We start from the raw sequence: 18,217 nt of genomic DNA on the forward strand, positions 1-18,217 counted from the left end.
GCATCCTTGGCACAATAAAGTTATTATATTCTACTCTGTCCATAGGCTTCATTAATGCCATTCAGACTTGAAGTTGATACAACTATGATAGCTGAGGTTCATAGATTGGTATGAATATTAGTTTTAGGGTCCATACACAGACCGGCTATATACTGTAGTAAGCTACACATTCATAGGCATACAGTTATTTTTATCCTCCACTACACAATAAGCAAGTAAATAGTTAGCTAGCTATGTTACTTCAGCTGCATTGCAAGGCAAGCTTACACAACTGTACATTCAATTTGCAGTAAATACTTTAGCTAGCTAGATTCTTTACATCCACTGTTTCACAAGACGACAGCCTGGTTTGTGCTTCTCTGGAGTCCCTAAAACATTAAACACGAATTACAAATCCATTCTCCTAACACTAGCTAATGTTAGCTAGTCAGATAACTTGCTAAATAGCGATTTTTGTAAATTAACTTTGACAAAAAAATATGTACAAACGTTTGTCTCTATATTTAACATATACCTCTCAATTGTAAATGTTTTGCTTGACTCGTTATAACAACTTACATCTGGTTCCACCGTAATGTTTTGTCAGCCATCTTTGTTGAAGAACGCCAAAAGGCAAGGGTGGCTCGTGTCAAAATTTGTCATTGGAACCACTCGATATGATTGGTCATATAAAAACCTTGGGACCCAAATGCATAATGAGTGCTCTAACTCTCCTCTGTGGTGGTCTGGAGCAATGAAGCCGTGATGATGGGTACCTCTAAGTCCAAGCTCGCAACTTTTAAAAGGAGGAACCACTGTTTTTTATATATATATTTATATGGGGCTTGCCATTGTCAGTTCAGTCAAACTGTCAAGGTCAGACAATAGTCTACTAAAGGCAGTAAAATGGCAGGGCACAGCATGAAATGGACAACCAACAAGGAAAAACAAAACAGGGGTTTTAAAAATGACTGCATTCTCCACCAGTGTTTGCCAACCATTCAAATGTGCCAAATCCCATAGAAAACCAGACAAAATGTAAATATAAAAACATTGTCAGAATGGCCAAAACAGCACTCGTCCCCTAAAGAGTCTTGGCTGGAAGTAGCCTAGAAACAGAAAGCTAAGGAGCCAAACTGCAGTGACAGACAGGAAGCCAGTTGCTCACATTACACCAGCTCCGAATGACTGACTGCTCGGATGGCTAGACAGAGGTCGACCTCACCGCTGGGGTACGGGGGTCGACCTCACCGCTGGGGTACGTGCTGCCCCATAACCAAATAAAACGAAGCAAATATTGTGGGTTATGATTAATTGCGCGGTCAGGTCAGATTCAATTACATGCGGCTAAAATATTCCATTCACAGTAACCAACTGGCCTTATTTATGTAGAACCTGGGTTGACAAGATGAGCTACACCACCCAGAAACAGTGTAGGATAGTCTTGAGCAATTTTCTTCTTTTAGCCTCCAGCTCCTTTTCCTGTGTGGGTGTGAAGCAAGTGAAGAAGCAGGTGTGTGGACCTGTGAGACCGTCTGGAGGGTGGTTCCTCGGAGGGTTAGCTAGCGTCAAACACCTGGTCTACCTCCCACAGGGTCTCCCTCATTGCCAAGGCAGAATCTCCCCAATCATTTAACACAGCAAAGCTCAACAATCCATCCACCTGTCTTGAAATCCCCTACAGCCATTGGAAGCTGTAATTTACATTTTATGGATCAATCAACCAATGAACAGCCTGCCTATTGTATTGCAGCAGTTGGGGTTTCCAACATGTCGAATCAAACCACTCTCTATAGGCTTTGTTAAATCACCACAACCAATGTTTTGAAACTATTTCATCAACTAATTTATCACCCACTAAAAAAGTATTACAGCTCAAACACACAACGACGACGAACCGCTAAAAGCAGCAGGTGGCCGTCCTATCGCTTGATGTACTTGGCCTTCCGTTATGGTGTACTTGCTCTCAAATCAGTATTTCAATGCAGGATCCCGGTTGCATGATAAGTCTCATGTGGCAACTAAACTGGACAGCAACCTGTGCAATGTAGATCTCCATTATAAGCAGTGTGCTCCTACAACAAGTGACCCTAGAAGGAACTCATCAATTTGATGAGAAAGCCAATACATTGATCTACCAAGCCAATACATTGGCTATCTTACCCTCTCTGTGTGCGTCACATCAGACAAGAAAGGGTTGGCTTTGCGGTACCATCTTGGCTAAGTTTCCCTAGTCAAAGTTGAAAAGGTCACTGTACATGCAAAGGAGCGACTAGAAGAGCGAGGTGCACAATACACTCATTGACCTGTAACAGGAACTTTGCCAACGATTACAGCAAAGTTTTGGAAGGGAGAGCCTTTTTATTGAGCAAGCCCGAGGCACTCACTTTTTCCCTCCGCAGATCAAGCCGAGATGCCAATCATAGAACAATGCATTTGTCCTTTCCCCAGAGACTGAGTTGTAATGAGCCAGAGTTGGATGACAGAACTGAACTGTAAAAGAAAAAGGTTGGAAAAATAAAATCGTCAAGAAAACGTCTTGCGTCTACTTCACCAACAGCTCCTTCCTCCCACGAAATCTTTGATTTCCCTCTAAACCCCTGCCCTCCATTATTTTTTTAAACCTTTATTTAGCTAGGCAAGTCAGTTAAGAACAAATTCGTATTTTCAATGACGGCCTAAAAAGAGTGCCTTGTTCAGGGGTAGAACGACAGATTTGTACCTTGTCAGCTGGGGGATTCGAACTTGCAACCTTTTGGTTACTAGCCCAATGCTCTAACCACTAGGCTATTTGCACCCCTTCACCTTGAATGGTGAGCGTTTATTAACTTAACGTGCCCTTACTGTATTGTACTTGGGATTAGAACCATCAATCAATTGAGTTCTAACAGATGCACTTAACATCTTTTAAGATAACTATTAGAATACAGTTTATCCACTTAAACTATGCAAGACTTTATCCTAAGGCACTTTCAAGAGAAAATATATTTAAAAAATCTGTCAAGTCGATCGGTCAAAGCGGCTGAATAATACACTGTCAAAGACATGCTGTCAAACTCCATATGGTACATAATACGGTAAAGGAGAGCTTCTAGCTCAGACAGGGCCTCTGTCTGCCTAAGGAACAATAAAAAAGAGAGTAGCCTCCATTGATGGAACAGGTACATGCTGGTAAAATTCCATTTCAAGCTTTATTCAACAATGATAAAGCTAACAGTTTAAAAACTCAAGTCGTTTTAAAGCTAGTCTTCAGTATGACCCTTTCAATTCGACGACATTTGGTCCATGACTCAGCTGAAACACTGCATTATCCATGACTCAGCAGCCTTTAAACAAACATAATAGGTGCACTAATTGTGTGATGCATCGTTTAATTAGAACATCTAGATTCTAGTTTCTGAAAAAGGCCATCAAGCCACAGTGAACGATGTCCATTTTTTAATTGAAAGACCCAGCTGCGAGGTCTTGAATGCCAGACCATGCTGTACTTATTTGGATCGCCATTGGCAGCAGCTACTCTTCCTGGGGTCCAAACAAGATTTAAACAATCACATCACTACACATTTACAATACAAAGTGTATAATACCACAATATTACATTGCAATGTATGTATGCAGAAAGGTCAAGCGTCTTCCCAACTGGAAGGGATAGCACAGAAAATGTGTTTTAGATGCCTCCAAGTCAACTTTAAGGTTGTCATTCCTATGGGTCTTTTTGAACTTGCCACAAGAAACAATACTTACAACAAGTGTTGACAAAAGCTTTGTTTCACGTGGCTACAAGTTATGCTTTGCTCAAAAGGGTCCAAATGGTCATATGCCAAATGGTGAACTCCCACTACAGAGACAAATGAAGTTGTGAAAAGGAACACCGCTTATCTCCTGAAAACAAACTTCAGTGGCGGAACAGCGAGTCGGCTTCCATCGAGACGATTTAGTAGTGGTGTGAGTTGCTCAACCTATGGAGAGTAATGATTAGACGCGCCGCAGGGGTGAGACCTCAATCCGCTAATGAACATCCTCCCTCCAACACCGGGGTCATGGTGCCCCACACAGGGTCCAGTGGGGGCCCCCCGAGGAGTGGTCACCTGCTCCTCTTTGGACTAATCGAGTTAGCAAGGGACTCAATACGCAGGGGGCCATACGCTAAGCGCTTAGGATCAGCACACACTGCAAAAAAGGTGTCATCCAGGATATCCCCTCATCAAGCAAGGGCCACGGGGTCAAACATCAGAAGGTGGAAGGTTATGGCCTTAAAAGGAGTTGACTGAAGAGTGCAGACAGAATTGTACAACGCTCAAGTGCAGGGGGGGGGGGGGGGTGTCAGGCCTTCAAATCTGCTCATTCATTTTCATTTGGCCGAACTGCGGCCAACCTGTAATAACAAGCCATTTACAAAATCGGTTTGCCGATAATTGGTCCCAGGCATGGACTACTTAATTACCACAGCCCCAATGCTCTCCTTTCCCCGTTCGCTCCAGCCTTCTTTCTTCTGCACTATTGACCTATATGACTGGCTGCACTGCAGACTGCTGTACAAGCCCACGAGCAGCCAAAGACTGATTACAGGAAAATCTAAGCATTTTCAACCTATTTGTCTGTCCAATCAAAAAAGGGGAGGAAAGTAGAATTTCACTATTGTGATCTGAAAAGAATAGGCATTAACATTCATCTAGGACTATATCTATCATCATCATCTATGCTTGGATCAAACACCAGTGTAATTCCTCAAGCAGGCGGCTACACAAATATCTGACAGTCATCAGCATGCCAACTCTTGTCAAGTTTACCTTCTAGTTTAAGCCAGTACTGTTTAGTGTAGTTTTGTCCACTATTTCAACCACTTGATTGACTACTAGTTGTAGTTTTGACCACTACTACCAAGTGACTGGGATTCTAGTTTGTAATGAAAAGCGCTGTATAAAAATACTACCACCACCAATCCTGACCTGGCAACTCATGCGCTAATCAAAGCAATTTTAGCCAGTCATCCCCGTTTCCTTCCTGACTCTTGTCGGTGCCCAACTCTTTGTATAGGCAATTTGCTCCCGTTTGCCAATGTGGACTTTTGGATTAGTGGAGAGACACTCAAATGGCACACTCCTCAGACAAACAAGCAACGAGGAGAGGAGGGAAAACAAGAAAGAGGGGGAGAACCAGGGATGAGAGCACTTCCTTCCACAAAGCACACCTCGCCATATGGGGGGTGGGGACTCTAACACAAAAGGTGTAAATCTGCCTACCACATGGGAAGACACCAAAGACAGGGAGGGGGTTGTGTCCCCGAAGCTACAGGGTGTCATGGTAGCAGCTCTCAGGGGCAGTACATGAACAATACAAACCTCGTAACCAAATCATAAACATCTGCCACTCAGATTCACTGGACAACTTCCTCAAGCATCCCTTACAGCATCAGAGTTGGTTGATTTGGACAACAAAATAATAATAATAATAATCGCCTGAATTGATGCGATAATGATAAGTTTATCATCAATGTGCACCACCGTTGTTTTTAAAATGAGCCTTTAAACTACTACTTTGACAGTTGTACCCATCAATTGTCCCATTAACAATAACCCATATTAGAAAACCCATTTCAATTAAAGTCTAATTTCTGTAGTAGACCTATAGGCTACTCATCGTAATGAGCGAAATCAGCAATATGCCTGCGATAAGTGATCAACATCGATCATTTTCGGTTTACCGCCCAAGCTCTACAACATCACAAGTCACTATTCTATTATAGTAAGGGCACGGTGTGAGGAGAGTATTTTAGGGGCATGATGGTTGGATCTCTCATGAGAATAGGCTGGCCTACTCCATGACTACAGCATTAGAAAGTTCCCCCTCCTGCCTTTCTGTTTCCCCGTGGTTCCTGCACCTATAGCCCGACCCCCCGGTTCAGAAATAGACCATTGATCTCTAGCCTAGATCTTGAAGGTGCAACTTCTAGTGCCATACACCCCTCTCCTTACCCCTACTGATCCAAAACCGCTGAATGTGAGCATACTGAATGATGATTCAGCGGCCAGGCCAACGCTGATGTAGAGGGGTGAACAGTGAACACACATCCTCATCCACCAACCACAGCTGCGAGCACTGGGCGAAAACGCTCTCCTAACACTAAGCTTAACAGTCCATGGCTGACCTCATCAAAGTAAGCCCCAAACAAGAGCATTTTTTTGTTTGTTTCAAGAATAGTTTTCTAACAATATTGGAAAGACTTGTCCATTAAAAACTACGATTATTATTTCTCAAATGTTTTCAAAATCACTTAACTACCATTCACAGCAAGACAATGCATTTAGTGTGCAACACCACCAGCGCGTCGTTGCGCTAACAATGGCATGTTACTGGGCAAACAGATTGGGTTAGTCAGTCTGCATGGGACCTGGACTGAACTAGGTATAGCCCCACCATGCCCCTCTTAGATGTGTGATCTCTCCCTGATGCCAGCAGCCATCCCAGGTAATTGACCATTAGGAGCGGAGATGGTAAGGAGACACATTCCTTGATCGCAAAACCCCCAACACCGACCCCATCCCCAATCAACAAAACGACAGCAAGATATTTATTAGAAACAGGGCACTCACATCCCATAATTGGCACCATACTAGGGTGATCAGTTGCTGGGTAGAATTCCATTATGGTTCTAATTAAAAGGCCATTAATGGTGGCCGCACTGACCAGTCTCACTTCCTTGCAAGGTGATTTAATTTCCTGTACAGTATTGTTTTCAGTGCACCTCACTGAGCTCCCCAGCTTGTAAAAGGTTTAAGAACACCAAATCCCCCCTCTGACATATTTTACCCAGGGCGCCTTGCTGTCAGCGCACCAGCTGGCCATCAGTCAGCAAGGCCGTTGGTGGTTGCTCCGTCACTCTCCAAGTTCAATCTGCTCCCCCAGCCGTCAAAGCACTCAGACAAGGTTGTTTCTTTCTTCAACCTCTGGCCCTCTGTTTCACCGTCCCATTGACTTCCACATGTGTCCGGTTTCTTCAAATGCAGTGGGTTTTCTACAACCACTGACCTTGGTCCTGTATGGTCCCACTGGAATAGCCGAGGCATGATGGGAGATTTCATAAATATCTTCAAAGAAAATTTGATTCTCATGAAATCTGTGCTTTTGAATGTTACAATTTCCTCTAAAATAGCCATCCATTCTGCAGCTTCCTTTCTTCTACAGGCAACTTCTTTGAAGGCTAAATTGGCATCAAGGTTAAAGGTATAGTTCACCCAAATTACAAAATGACACATCGGTTTCTTTACACTGACATCAATCCATGCTTTGGTTTTATTTCTCTGGCACAGTTTCCAAATGCTAACATTTTAGCATTTGTCATTGGACCGATATTAGCATTTTTTGCGCACCATGACCGAATCATCCGGAAGTATCTAAAATTGATTGTGAAGCTCAAAGTCCCTTAGATTACTTGAACATGAAAATAACAAGTAAACTAAAGCTAAGCATGGATTGCTGTTATACCCTGTCCATAGACTTCTTACAGGGTAAGGAAACCAATACATAATTCTGTAATTAGGGTGAACTTTCCTATAAAGACATATTACATGCAAGGACAACAAAGCTATCAGGAAACGCAGACAATCACCATCGTGTGAAATGGAACAAAGCCGGTGTCGCATCACCTGTTTGTCATCGCTGCCTCCATTCAGGCCTGCTCTCTGGGGGACCCTACCTTAGGATTACCCCCAAACTCCTCTGGACCAGGAAGTATTTCCCACTCACCTTCAACTCCCTGGCCTTTCCTCATTTGGATAAAAGTCAGTCCTCCACCCGCTCTCCTCTTCAGTGACCCAGAAACCGATAAGTGGTCGCGGAGATGAAAATTGGTTAGTAGGCGAACGGAAGTGTCGTCCCCTCCTCGATAGTCACCTTTCATCGAGGATAGTCATGTGTATGGATCCTAGCCCTTCACTGACGAGTTTTGAAATCTGCCACACCCCCTTTGAAATCAGCTTTTGTTTTGTCGTCGGAGAAAAGCATGCACACATTAAAAAAACGATACGCTACTTATTGTTTTATCTATAAAATACCTTGCACAACTAATTCACTTTGTTTTTATCACATTTATTTTGGGATCCACCCCTGTAAAAAGTAATTTGCCTGATGACGCGCAAGTGGCAAAGGAGAGTCCCATTTCATACAAGCTCATTTTCATCCCTCTCCTCGATTACCTTTGACTTTTTTCAGAGAAGACGAAGGAGTTGAGCTGAAAGGCCCCTGCAGTGCAGGCTGGGGAAGATTAATTGGCCTACACTGCATACATATTGATTAAAGCAAATTACAAGGTGGTCATGCTCACGATTAGGGCTGGGACTACACCAGTATTTTTTTTTATTTTTTTATTTTACCGTTATTTTACCAGGTAAGTTGACTGAGAACACATTCTCATTTGCAGCAACGACCTGGGGAATAGTTACAGGGGAGAGGAGGGGGATGAATGAGCCAATTGTAAACTGGGGATTATTAGGTGACCGTGATGGTTGAAGGCCAGATTGGGAATTTAGCCAGGACACCGGGGTTAACACCCCTACTCTTACGATAAGTGCCATGGGATCTTTAATGACCTCAGAGAGTCAGGACACCCGTTTAACGTCCCATCCGAAAGACGGCACCCTTTCACAGAGCAGTGTCCCCAATCACTGCCCTGGGGCATTGGGATCTTTGTTTAGACCAGAGGAAAGAGTGCCTCCTACTGGCCCTCCAACACCACTTCCAGCAGCACCTGGTCTCCCATCCAGGGACTGACCAGGACCAACCCTGCTTAGCTTCAGAAGCAAGCCAGCAGTGGTATGCAGGGTGGTATGTATGGCAAACTTTATTCATGACAAAAAAATAAATCACGAAGCAGATCAAACTCTTTGGTCCTTTAAAAACCTCCTGTATGTAAAATAGTGTGCTTTTGCTTGGAAAATAAATGTGACTCTGGATGACAACATAATGATGTTTGTTTACAACATTATGTCTGTTTTCCTAAAGAAGTTAAATCCGCTTCGTGTTTTGTTTCTTTGCCACGATACTAACGAGTATATCGATACTGGTATTAATTATCCCAGCCCTACTCATGATAGACCTAGTCGAACAATGCATAAAATAAGAGAAATCTTCAATAGTCTTTTTATACATGCCTTCATAAAAAAGGCTACTCATTATTAAAGCTTCATAAATTAGGCACAAGTTGCTGTGTGAAAACACTTCCAACTGACAACTTGTACACTTCTCATATTTTACAAGTAAAAACAGTCTTTCCAACCATTCTGAATGGAAAAAAGGAGCATGACAAAAGATGACTTAAATTACGGACTGCCAAAAAATACCCAGACTAATCGTTTATAATTCCTATTTTAAAAAGGCAGTGACAGGCCAGTCTTTGAAAAAGTGACCAATTGAAAAAGAATATGATAAACAAGAGGGAAAAACCCTTTTCTGGCCAAAATTCCCAACTGTTAAACTAAAAGAAACATCTTATTTCTTTTTCCTCTGACATTATTATTGAGCCTGCGGTTTGTGGGATTTATAACAATTTGAGTGGAGTTGAGTTCCCAGCCATGTTTAGAGTTTGAGTTAAGCTTCTCACTGCTTGCCAAACTGACAACGGCCACTGAAGGATTCCCCGTTGTCGAAGCAGCGGGTCGGATTTCTGCCCTGCACCCTTGCTGTGCCCACCACATATCAAGTCCCTCAACCCTCTTGATTATTATACATTGCATGCCTTTGGAATCATCTTGTGAAAACCTCGTCTTTGATGGAAACCTGGAGGCCAAAATGGAACCGAAACCATTTTCATATCAACGTTTCTCGTGAGGCTACTCGTTTAGACCCCACTCTCAATTTCCACAAACACTGAATCAGTTTAGTCCAAGACAGTACCCAAGAAAAACAAATTGCCATAAGAGTATGGCAGGAGTGTATTAATCTCACACTAATTAAAATTACTCCTTGTGCTCATATCCCAGTTCAGCCAAGCCATTTGGCTCATTATTGAAAATGAGAAACAATCACTAACAGCAGCAAGTCTTGACACAAATTTTCCTGCTTTAGTTTCTGGAGATGCTGTAAATAAGTAAAAATGTATGGCGATCATGAACAAGAGAAAGACCTGGCAACAGACAGCCCTTATAACCGTGCTTCCATAAAGCACTTCCGCCACCCTCGCTTTCATTGACAAAACCAGGGGAGAGTTAGCATTTACGGCTCAGTTCCTGTTTTTCAGGCGGCTGCCCCCCTCTCCATCCCCACCTCCTCCTCCCCTTTCCCAATCCTTTCATGCCAGCAAGAACAGCAGCAGCGGCAGGCAGCCTGCAGTTTCACGGCCCGGGACCTTTGTGCTCCACCTATACTAGTAGGTATGATTTCTGCCGAGTCGTAAAACAATTACTGGCAAATTCCTGCAGCTCTTTGATTTCTGGCCAGAGGCTGGAGGGGGCGAAGAGGAGGAGGAAGGGCCATGGGGCGGCTGACGGTACCTCTGCTATACAGTAAGGGGCAGGGGGGCACAAGGAAGTAGCAGCAGAGGGGGCTTTGTCCAGTGCTGGGAACATCAAGGAATACTGGATCTTTGTGACAGTGCAGAGCCTGTGGTCATTAGGAAACAGTAGAATGAACTGAAGGTAACATGAGCAGTTGCTAACCTCGAGCCGTCTTCAAATGCCCAGTACCGTTGACCAACTTCCTGACTCTCCCCGATTAATAAAACACCTTTACTATGAAACAATCTTGGATTGTAAAATGTATACAACCTCTTTAAAAAGTAAAGAGGGGTTCAATGCCAAAAAAGGTAAATTGCCTCAAATCCAAACAGTTGACACTCGAAACCCAAGAAGGACCGATGTCAATTGCCAAACTACAGCTGACAGCACTGTATTCTCTGCGGTTTCTCAACTTCGCCAAAAGCCTGTCTCTCATATCACAACTTTCGTGCCCCCTTAAACTAAATGAACTCAAATCTGTGGAGCCAACATCCAGCTGGCTGGCAGGAGGGAACAATGTATGCCTTTCTGGCATGACTGTGGTCTTGGGGTGACTCTGAGGTAACGATACAGGCAGAGAAGAGGGGGAAACCAAACAGGCTTCTGGCAGGGGAGGGTGTTGCTGACAGACCTCCCAAATCATGAGGGGGAAATCGGGGGAGAGCAATGGTTTACACTCTGCACATCTCCAATAGGAAATAATCAGTCTGAGGCCAAGAATGTCATGTCAAGCCCCAGGGCTGGAAACCCAATTACCTCAGCTGAGATGTGTGTGTAGAAATTGTGTGCAGAGTGTGTGCGTGCACGCAATGTTGGCGTGTGTGTATACAGTGCATTCGGAAAGTATTCAGACCCCTTCCACACATTTTGTTACATTACATCCTTATTCTAAAATTGATTAAATTAAATGTTTTTCAATCTACACACAATACCCCATAATGACAAAGCAAAAAATTAAACAGACATAGCTTATTTACATTTACATTTAAGTCATTTAGCTGACGCTCTTATCCAGAGCGACTTACAATTTGGAAAGTTCATACATATTCATCCTTTACATCATTTACATAAGTACTCAGATTCTTTGCTATAAGATTTAAAATTGAGCTCCTGTGCATCCTGTTTACATTGATTAGCCTTGAGATGTTTCCACAACTTGGAGTCCACCTGTGGTAAATTCCTCTGTGGAGATGGGAGAACCTTCCAGAAGGTCAACCATCCTTGCAGCAGTCCACCAATCAGGCCTTTATGGTAGCGTGGCCAGTCGGAAGCCACTCCTCAGTAAAAGGCACATGACAGCCAGCTTGGAGTTTGCCAAAAGGCACCTAAAGGCCTCTCAGACCATGAGATTCTCTGGTCTGATGAAACCGTCACGCCTGGAGGAAACCTGGCACCAGCCCTACAATGAAGCATGGTGGTGGCAGCATTATGCTGTGGGGATGTTTTTCAGCAGCAGGAACTGGGAGACTAGTCAGTACCGAGGCATTGTACTGAGAGATCGTTGATGAAAACCTGCTCCAGAGTGCTCAGGACCTCAGACTGGGGTGAAGGTTCACCTTCAAAAAGAACAAAGACCCTAAGCACACAACCAAGACAACGCAGGAGTGTCTTCTGGACAAGTCTCTGAAGGTCCTCGAGTTGCCCAGCCAGAGCCCAGACTTGAACCCGATCGAACATCTCTGGAGAGACCTGAAAATAGCTGTGCAGCTATCCAACCTGACAGAGCTTGAGAGGATCTGCAAAGAAGAATGTGAGAAACTCCCCAAATATAGGTGTGCCAAGCTTGTAGCGTCATACCCAAGAAGAGTCAAAGCTGTAATCGATGCCAAAGGTGCTTCGACAAAGTACTGAGTAAAGGGTCTGAATACTTATGTAAATTTAAAAAATACTGATATCATGTGTCAATTTCTAAAAACCTGTCTTTGCTTTGTCATTATGGGGTATTGTGTGTAGATGGATTAAAATAGTTTTTTTCCTCATCAATTTTGAAATAAGGCTGTAACATAAAATGTGGAAAAAGTCAAGGGGTCTGAATACTTTGTGTGCGCATGCATCCCATACCTGTATGGGAAAGGCTAGCGTAAAAGACATCCCGCTGCTTGCTTAGTGATTAACACTTCCTACTGATTCAGCTCATACCAGACCCGCAGATAACTAAATATATATATATTTTTTTATCCCCATAAAAATCTGTAGTTTTAAGCTAGAAATCTGTTTTTTTGCATGGCCTGCGTCTCATTCCACTGATGTCGGCTTTCCGCATCTGTGGGGAAAGATGGCAGAGCTACAACGGTGTTTGTCAGACCATGAGACATCTCGAAAAGCGATCTTATCACGAAAACGTCTATTATCACACCTCTATGGAAAGGTGAATCTTACGAACACGTACACTACCGGTCAAAAGTTAAACCCTTGAATGAGTAGGTGTTTCCTTTATTTTTACTATTTTCTACATTGTAGAATAATAGTGAATATATCAAAACTATGAAATAACACGTATGGAATCATGTAGTAACCAAAAAGTGTTAAATCAAAATATATTTTATATTTGAGATTCTTCAAATAGGCACCCTTTGCCATGATGACAGCTTTGCACACTCTTGGCATCCTCTCAACCAGCTTCACCTGGAATGCTTTTCCAACAGTCTTGAAGGAGTTTCCCAAATGAGTCCCACCAAGCGCAAACCAGATGGGATGGTGTATCGCTGCTGAATGCTGTGGTAACCATGCTGGTTAAATGTGTCTTGAATTCCAAATAAAATCACTGACAGTGTCACCAGTAAAGCACTCCCACACCATACCACCTCCATTGCTTCACGGTGGGAAATACACATGCGGAGATCATCCGTTCACCCACACCGCGTCTCACAAAGACACGGGACCAAAAATCTCCAATTTGGACTCCAAAGCAAAGGATACATTTCCACCGGTCTAATGTCCATTGCTCGTGTTTCTTGGCCTAAGCAAGTCTATTCTTCTTATTGGTGTCCTTTAGTGGTTTCTTAGCAGCAATTCGACCATGAAGGCCTGATTCACACAGTCTCCTCTGAACAGTTGATGTTGAGATGTGTCTGTTACTTGAACTCTGTGAAGCATTTATTTGGGCTGCAATTTGTGAGGCTGGTAACTAATGAACTTATCCTCTGCAGCAGAGGTAACTCTGGGTCTTCCAGTCCTGTGGAGGTCCTCATGAAAGCCAGTTTCATCATAGCGCTTGATGGGTTTTGCGACTGCACTTGAAGAAACTTTCAAAGTACTTGACATTTCCCGTATTGATTGACCTAAATATCTTAAAGTAACGATGGACTGTCGTTTCTCTTTGCTTATTTGAACTGTTCTTGCCATAATAAGGACTTGGTATTTTACCAAATAGGGCTATCTTCTGTATACCCCCTACCTTGTACAACACAACTGATTGCCTCAAAACACACTGTATCGCAGCGCTAGCTGCGCCACCTGAGTCTCTGGGTTCGCGCCCATGCTCTGTCGCAGCCGGCCGCGACCGGGAGGTCCATGGGGCGACGCGCAATTGGCCTAGCGTCGTCCGGGTTAGGGAGGGTTTGGCCGGTAGGGATATCCTTGTCTCATCGCGCTCCAGCGACTCCTGTGGCGGGCCGGGCGCAGTGCGCGCTAACCAAGGGGGCCAGGTGCACGGTGTTTCCTCCGACACATTGGTGTGGCTGGCTTCCGGGTTGGAGGCGCGCTGTGTTAAAAAGCAGTGCGGCTTGGTTGGGTTGTGCTTCGGAGGACGCATGGCTTTCGACCTTCGTCTCTCCTGAGCCCGTACGGGAGTTGTAGCGATGAGACAAGATAGTAATTACTAGCGATTGGATACCACGAAAAAGAGAAAGATTTTTTTTTTTTTTTATGTTTAAAAAAGAAGCCCTCCTGTTCTCCACTCATTACCTGTATTAACTGCACCTGTTTGAACTGGTTACCTGTATAAAAGACACCTGTCCACACACAGACTCCAACCTCTCCACAATGGCCAAGACCAGAGAGCTGTGTAAGGACATCAGGGATAAAGTTGTAGACCTGCACAAGGCTGGGATGGGCTACAGGACAATAGGCAAGCAGCTTGGTGAGAAGGCAACAACCGTTGGCGCAATTATTAGAAAATGGAAGAAGTTCAAGATGACGGTCAATCACCCTCGGTCTGGGGCTCCATGCAAGATCTCACCTCTTGGGGCATCAATGATCATGAGGAAGGTGAGGGATCAGCCCAGAACTACACGGCAGGACCTGGTCAATGACCTGAAGAGAGCTGGGACCACAGTCTCAAAGAAAACCATTAGTAACACACTACGCCGTCATGGATTAAAATCCTGCAGCGCACGCAAGGTCCCCCTGCTCAAGCCAGAGCATGTCCAGGCCCGTCTGAAGTTTGTCAATGACCATCTGGATGATCTAGAGGAGGAATGGGAGAAGGTCATGTGGTCTGATGAGACAAAAATAGAGCTTTTTGGTCTAAACTCCACTCGCCGTGTTTGGAGGAAGAAGGATGCGTACAACCCCAAGAACACCATCCCAACCGTGAAGCATGGAGGTGGAAACATCATTCTTTGGGGATGCGTTTCTGCAAAGGGGACAGGACGACTGCACCGTATTGAGGGGAGGATGGATGGGGCCATGTATCGCGAGATCTTGGCCAACAACCTCCTTCCCTCAGTAAGAGCATTGAAGATGGGTCGTGGCTGGATCTTCCAGCATGACAACGACCCGAAACACACAGCCAGGGCAACTAAGGAGTGGCTCCGTAAGAAGCATCTCAAGGTCCTGGAGTGGAATAGCCAGTCTCCAGACCTGAACCCAATAGAAAATCTTTGGAGGGAGCTGAAAGTCCGTATTGCCCAGCGACAGCCCCGAAATCTGAAGGATCTGGAGAAGGTCTGTATGGAGGAGTGGGCCAAAATCCCTGCTGCAGTGTGTGCAAACATGGTCAAGAACTACAGGAAACGTATGATCTCTGTAATTGCAAACAAAGGTTCCTGTACCAAATATTAAGTTCTGCTTTTCTGATGTATCAAATACTTATGTCATGCAATAAAATGCAAATTAATTACTTAAAAATCATACAATGTGATTTTCTGGATTTTTGTTTTAGATTCCGTCTCTCACAGTTGAAGTGTACCTATGATAAAAAATTTGACCTCTACATGCTTTGTAAGTAGGAAAACCTGCAAAATCGGCAGTGTATCAAATACTTGTTCTCCCCACTGTATGTATGTATGTATGTATGTATGTATATACACACACACTGCTCAAAAAAATAAAGGGAACACTTAAACAACACAATGTAACTCCAAGTCAATCACACTTCTGTGAAATCAAACTGTCCACTTAGGAAGCAACACTGATTGACAATAAATTTCACATGCTGTTGTGCAAATGGTATAGACAAAAGGTGGAAATTATAGGCAATTAGCAAGACACCCCCAATAAAGGGGTGATTCTGCAGGTAGTGACCACAGACCACTTCTCAGTTCCTATGCTTCCTGGCTGATGTTTTGGTCACTTTTGAATGCTGGCGGTGTTTTCACTCTAGTGGTAGCATGAGACGGAGTCTACAACCCACACAAGTGGCTCAGGTAGTGCAGCTCATCCAGGATGGCACATCAATGCGAGCAAAATGACCTCCAGCAGGCCACAAATGTGCATGTGTCTGCTCAAACGGTCAGAAACAGACTCCATGAGGGTGGTATGAGGGCCCGACGTCCACATGTGGGGGTTGTGCTTACAGCCCAACACCGTGCAGGATGTTTGGCATTTGCCAGAGAACACCAAGATTGGCAAATTCGCCACTGGCGCCCTGTGCTCTTCACAGATGAAAGCAGGTTCACACTGAGCACATGTGACAGACGTGACAGAGTCTGGAGACGCCATGGAGAACGTTCTGCTGCCTGCAACATCCTCCAGCATGACCGGTTTGGCGGTGGGTCAGTCATGGTGTGGGGTGGCATTTCTTTGTGGGGCCGCACAGCCCTCCATGTGCTCGCCAGAGGTAGCCTGACTGCCATTAGGTACCGAGATGAGATCCTCAGACCCCTTGTGAGACCATATGCTGACACATGCACATTTGTGGCCTGCTGGAGGTCATTTTGCAGGGCTCTGGCAGTGTTCCTCCTTGCACAAAGGCGGAGGTAGCGGTCCTGCTGCTGGGTTGTTGCCCTCCTACGGCCTCCTCCACGTCTCCTGATGTACTGGCCTGTCTGCTGGTAGCGCCTCCATGCTCTGGACACTATGCTGACAGACACAGCAAACCTTCTTGCCACAGCTCGCATTGATGTGCCATCCTGGATGAGCTGCACTACCTGAGCCACTTGTGTGGGTTGTAGACTCCGTCTCATGCTACCACTAGAGTGAAAGGAAAGCACCGCCAGCATTCAAAAGTGACCAAAACATCAGCCAGGAAGCATAGGAACTGAGAAGTGGTCTGTGGTCACCACCTGCAGAACCACTCCTTTATTGGGGGTGTCTTGCTAATTGCCTATAATTTCCACCTTTTGTCTATTCCATTTGCACAACAGCATGTGAAATTTATTGTCAATCAGTGTTGCTTCCTAAGTGGACAGTTTGATTTCACAGAAGTATGATTGACTTGGAGTTACATTGTGCTGTTAAAGTGTTCCCTTTATTTTTTTGAGCAGTGTATATATATATATTTTTTTTTTAACCATCTGCTTATCCATGCATGAATCGGTTATTCAATGCGTTTCTATGGGCTAATAGCAGTAAGGCCAAATTCAATGTTTCATCAAATAATTATATATATATATTTTTTTGATACCTTAAGGGGTCAAATCAAATATAAATGATCCTTGGTATGACCATCTTAAAACAATTCCATATGTTAGCTTAGTAGACCCCTGAACACCCGGCTTAGAATCTGGAGGGTTAACATCCATTAACACTTGAAAGTTATTTGTCTCGTAATACCCCTTCAGAAAGTCATTACCACTAGTAAAACACAGGCATAGTCACACACACATTCACCCTCACTCCCAATATCCTGACAAACTTGAACATTTAAATTTGACTACAAATTGAACCATAAATCTAGGTTACCACAATCTCCAAAGCCATACTCCCCTAAACGAATCAGAATGTTCTACGCTGCAGACAAAGACAATATGGCCATCAATATCAAAGCCAGACAAGATCACATTCGGGAACCCACAGCAAAAGGAGGAAAGGAACGCAACATCTAAGACATGTTTAGCCTGAGGAGATCATGTATGGGTTACTCCAGTCACTTGACTTATGTGGTATGTGCACACACACACACACGCCACAAAATAATGGGGAAACGCAAAGAGAGGATGTGGAACGTTAAGGCTTCATGCTACAACTTCAGGGGCTCAGGAGAGGCCCAAGGGTCCAACATACTGACCCAATCATTAAGCTAAGCCACCACTATGGAGGGAATAGGGCAGGTGTGTGTGTGCGCTTAGTTTATTTAATCTGGTTATCGGAGATCTTCTTTTACAGAATAATAACAAAGAGCCTGAAAAGAGCCCTTCACTGTCAGTCTGTTTCCACAGAAAGATCCATTAACGCTTCTGTCAACTCCCCCATTCCGCCCGCGTAATCCCGAGGCCTTTTATCTACTTCCCCAGAGTCAGATGAACTCATGGATACAATTTTTATGCCTCTGCGTGCAGTTTGAAGCAAGTTGCTAACTAGCTCTAGCGCAATTGCAAACTGGCGTGAGCATAATGTCTGGAAGTCTATGGGTATCTGCTTTCAGA

General features: G+C 44.2%; 1 protein-coding gene across 1 annotated transcript in view; it reads right to left on the reverse strand.

Annotated features, from left to right (window-relative positions):
• Nucleotides 1-18,217, reverse strand: part of LOC139534570 (protein AF-9-like) — a 69,508-nt gene that overhangs the window by 44,746 nt on the left and 6,545 nt on the right. The gene's annotated exons all lie outside the window — the stretch shown is intronic.

Source organism: Salvelinus alpinus, chromosome 11 (genome assembly GCF_045679555.1).
Source record: "Salvelinus alpinus chromosome 11, SLU_Salpinus.1, whole genome shotgun sequence".
NCBI lineage: Eukaryota > Metazoa > Chordata > Actinopteri > Salmoniformes > Salmonidae > Salvelinus > Salvelinus alpinus.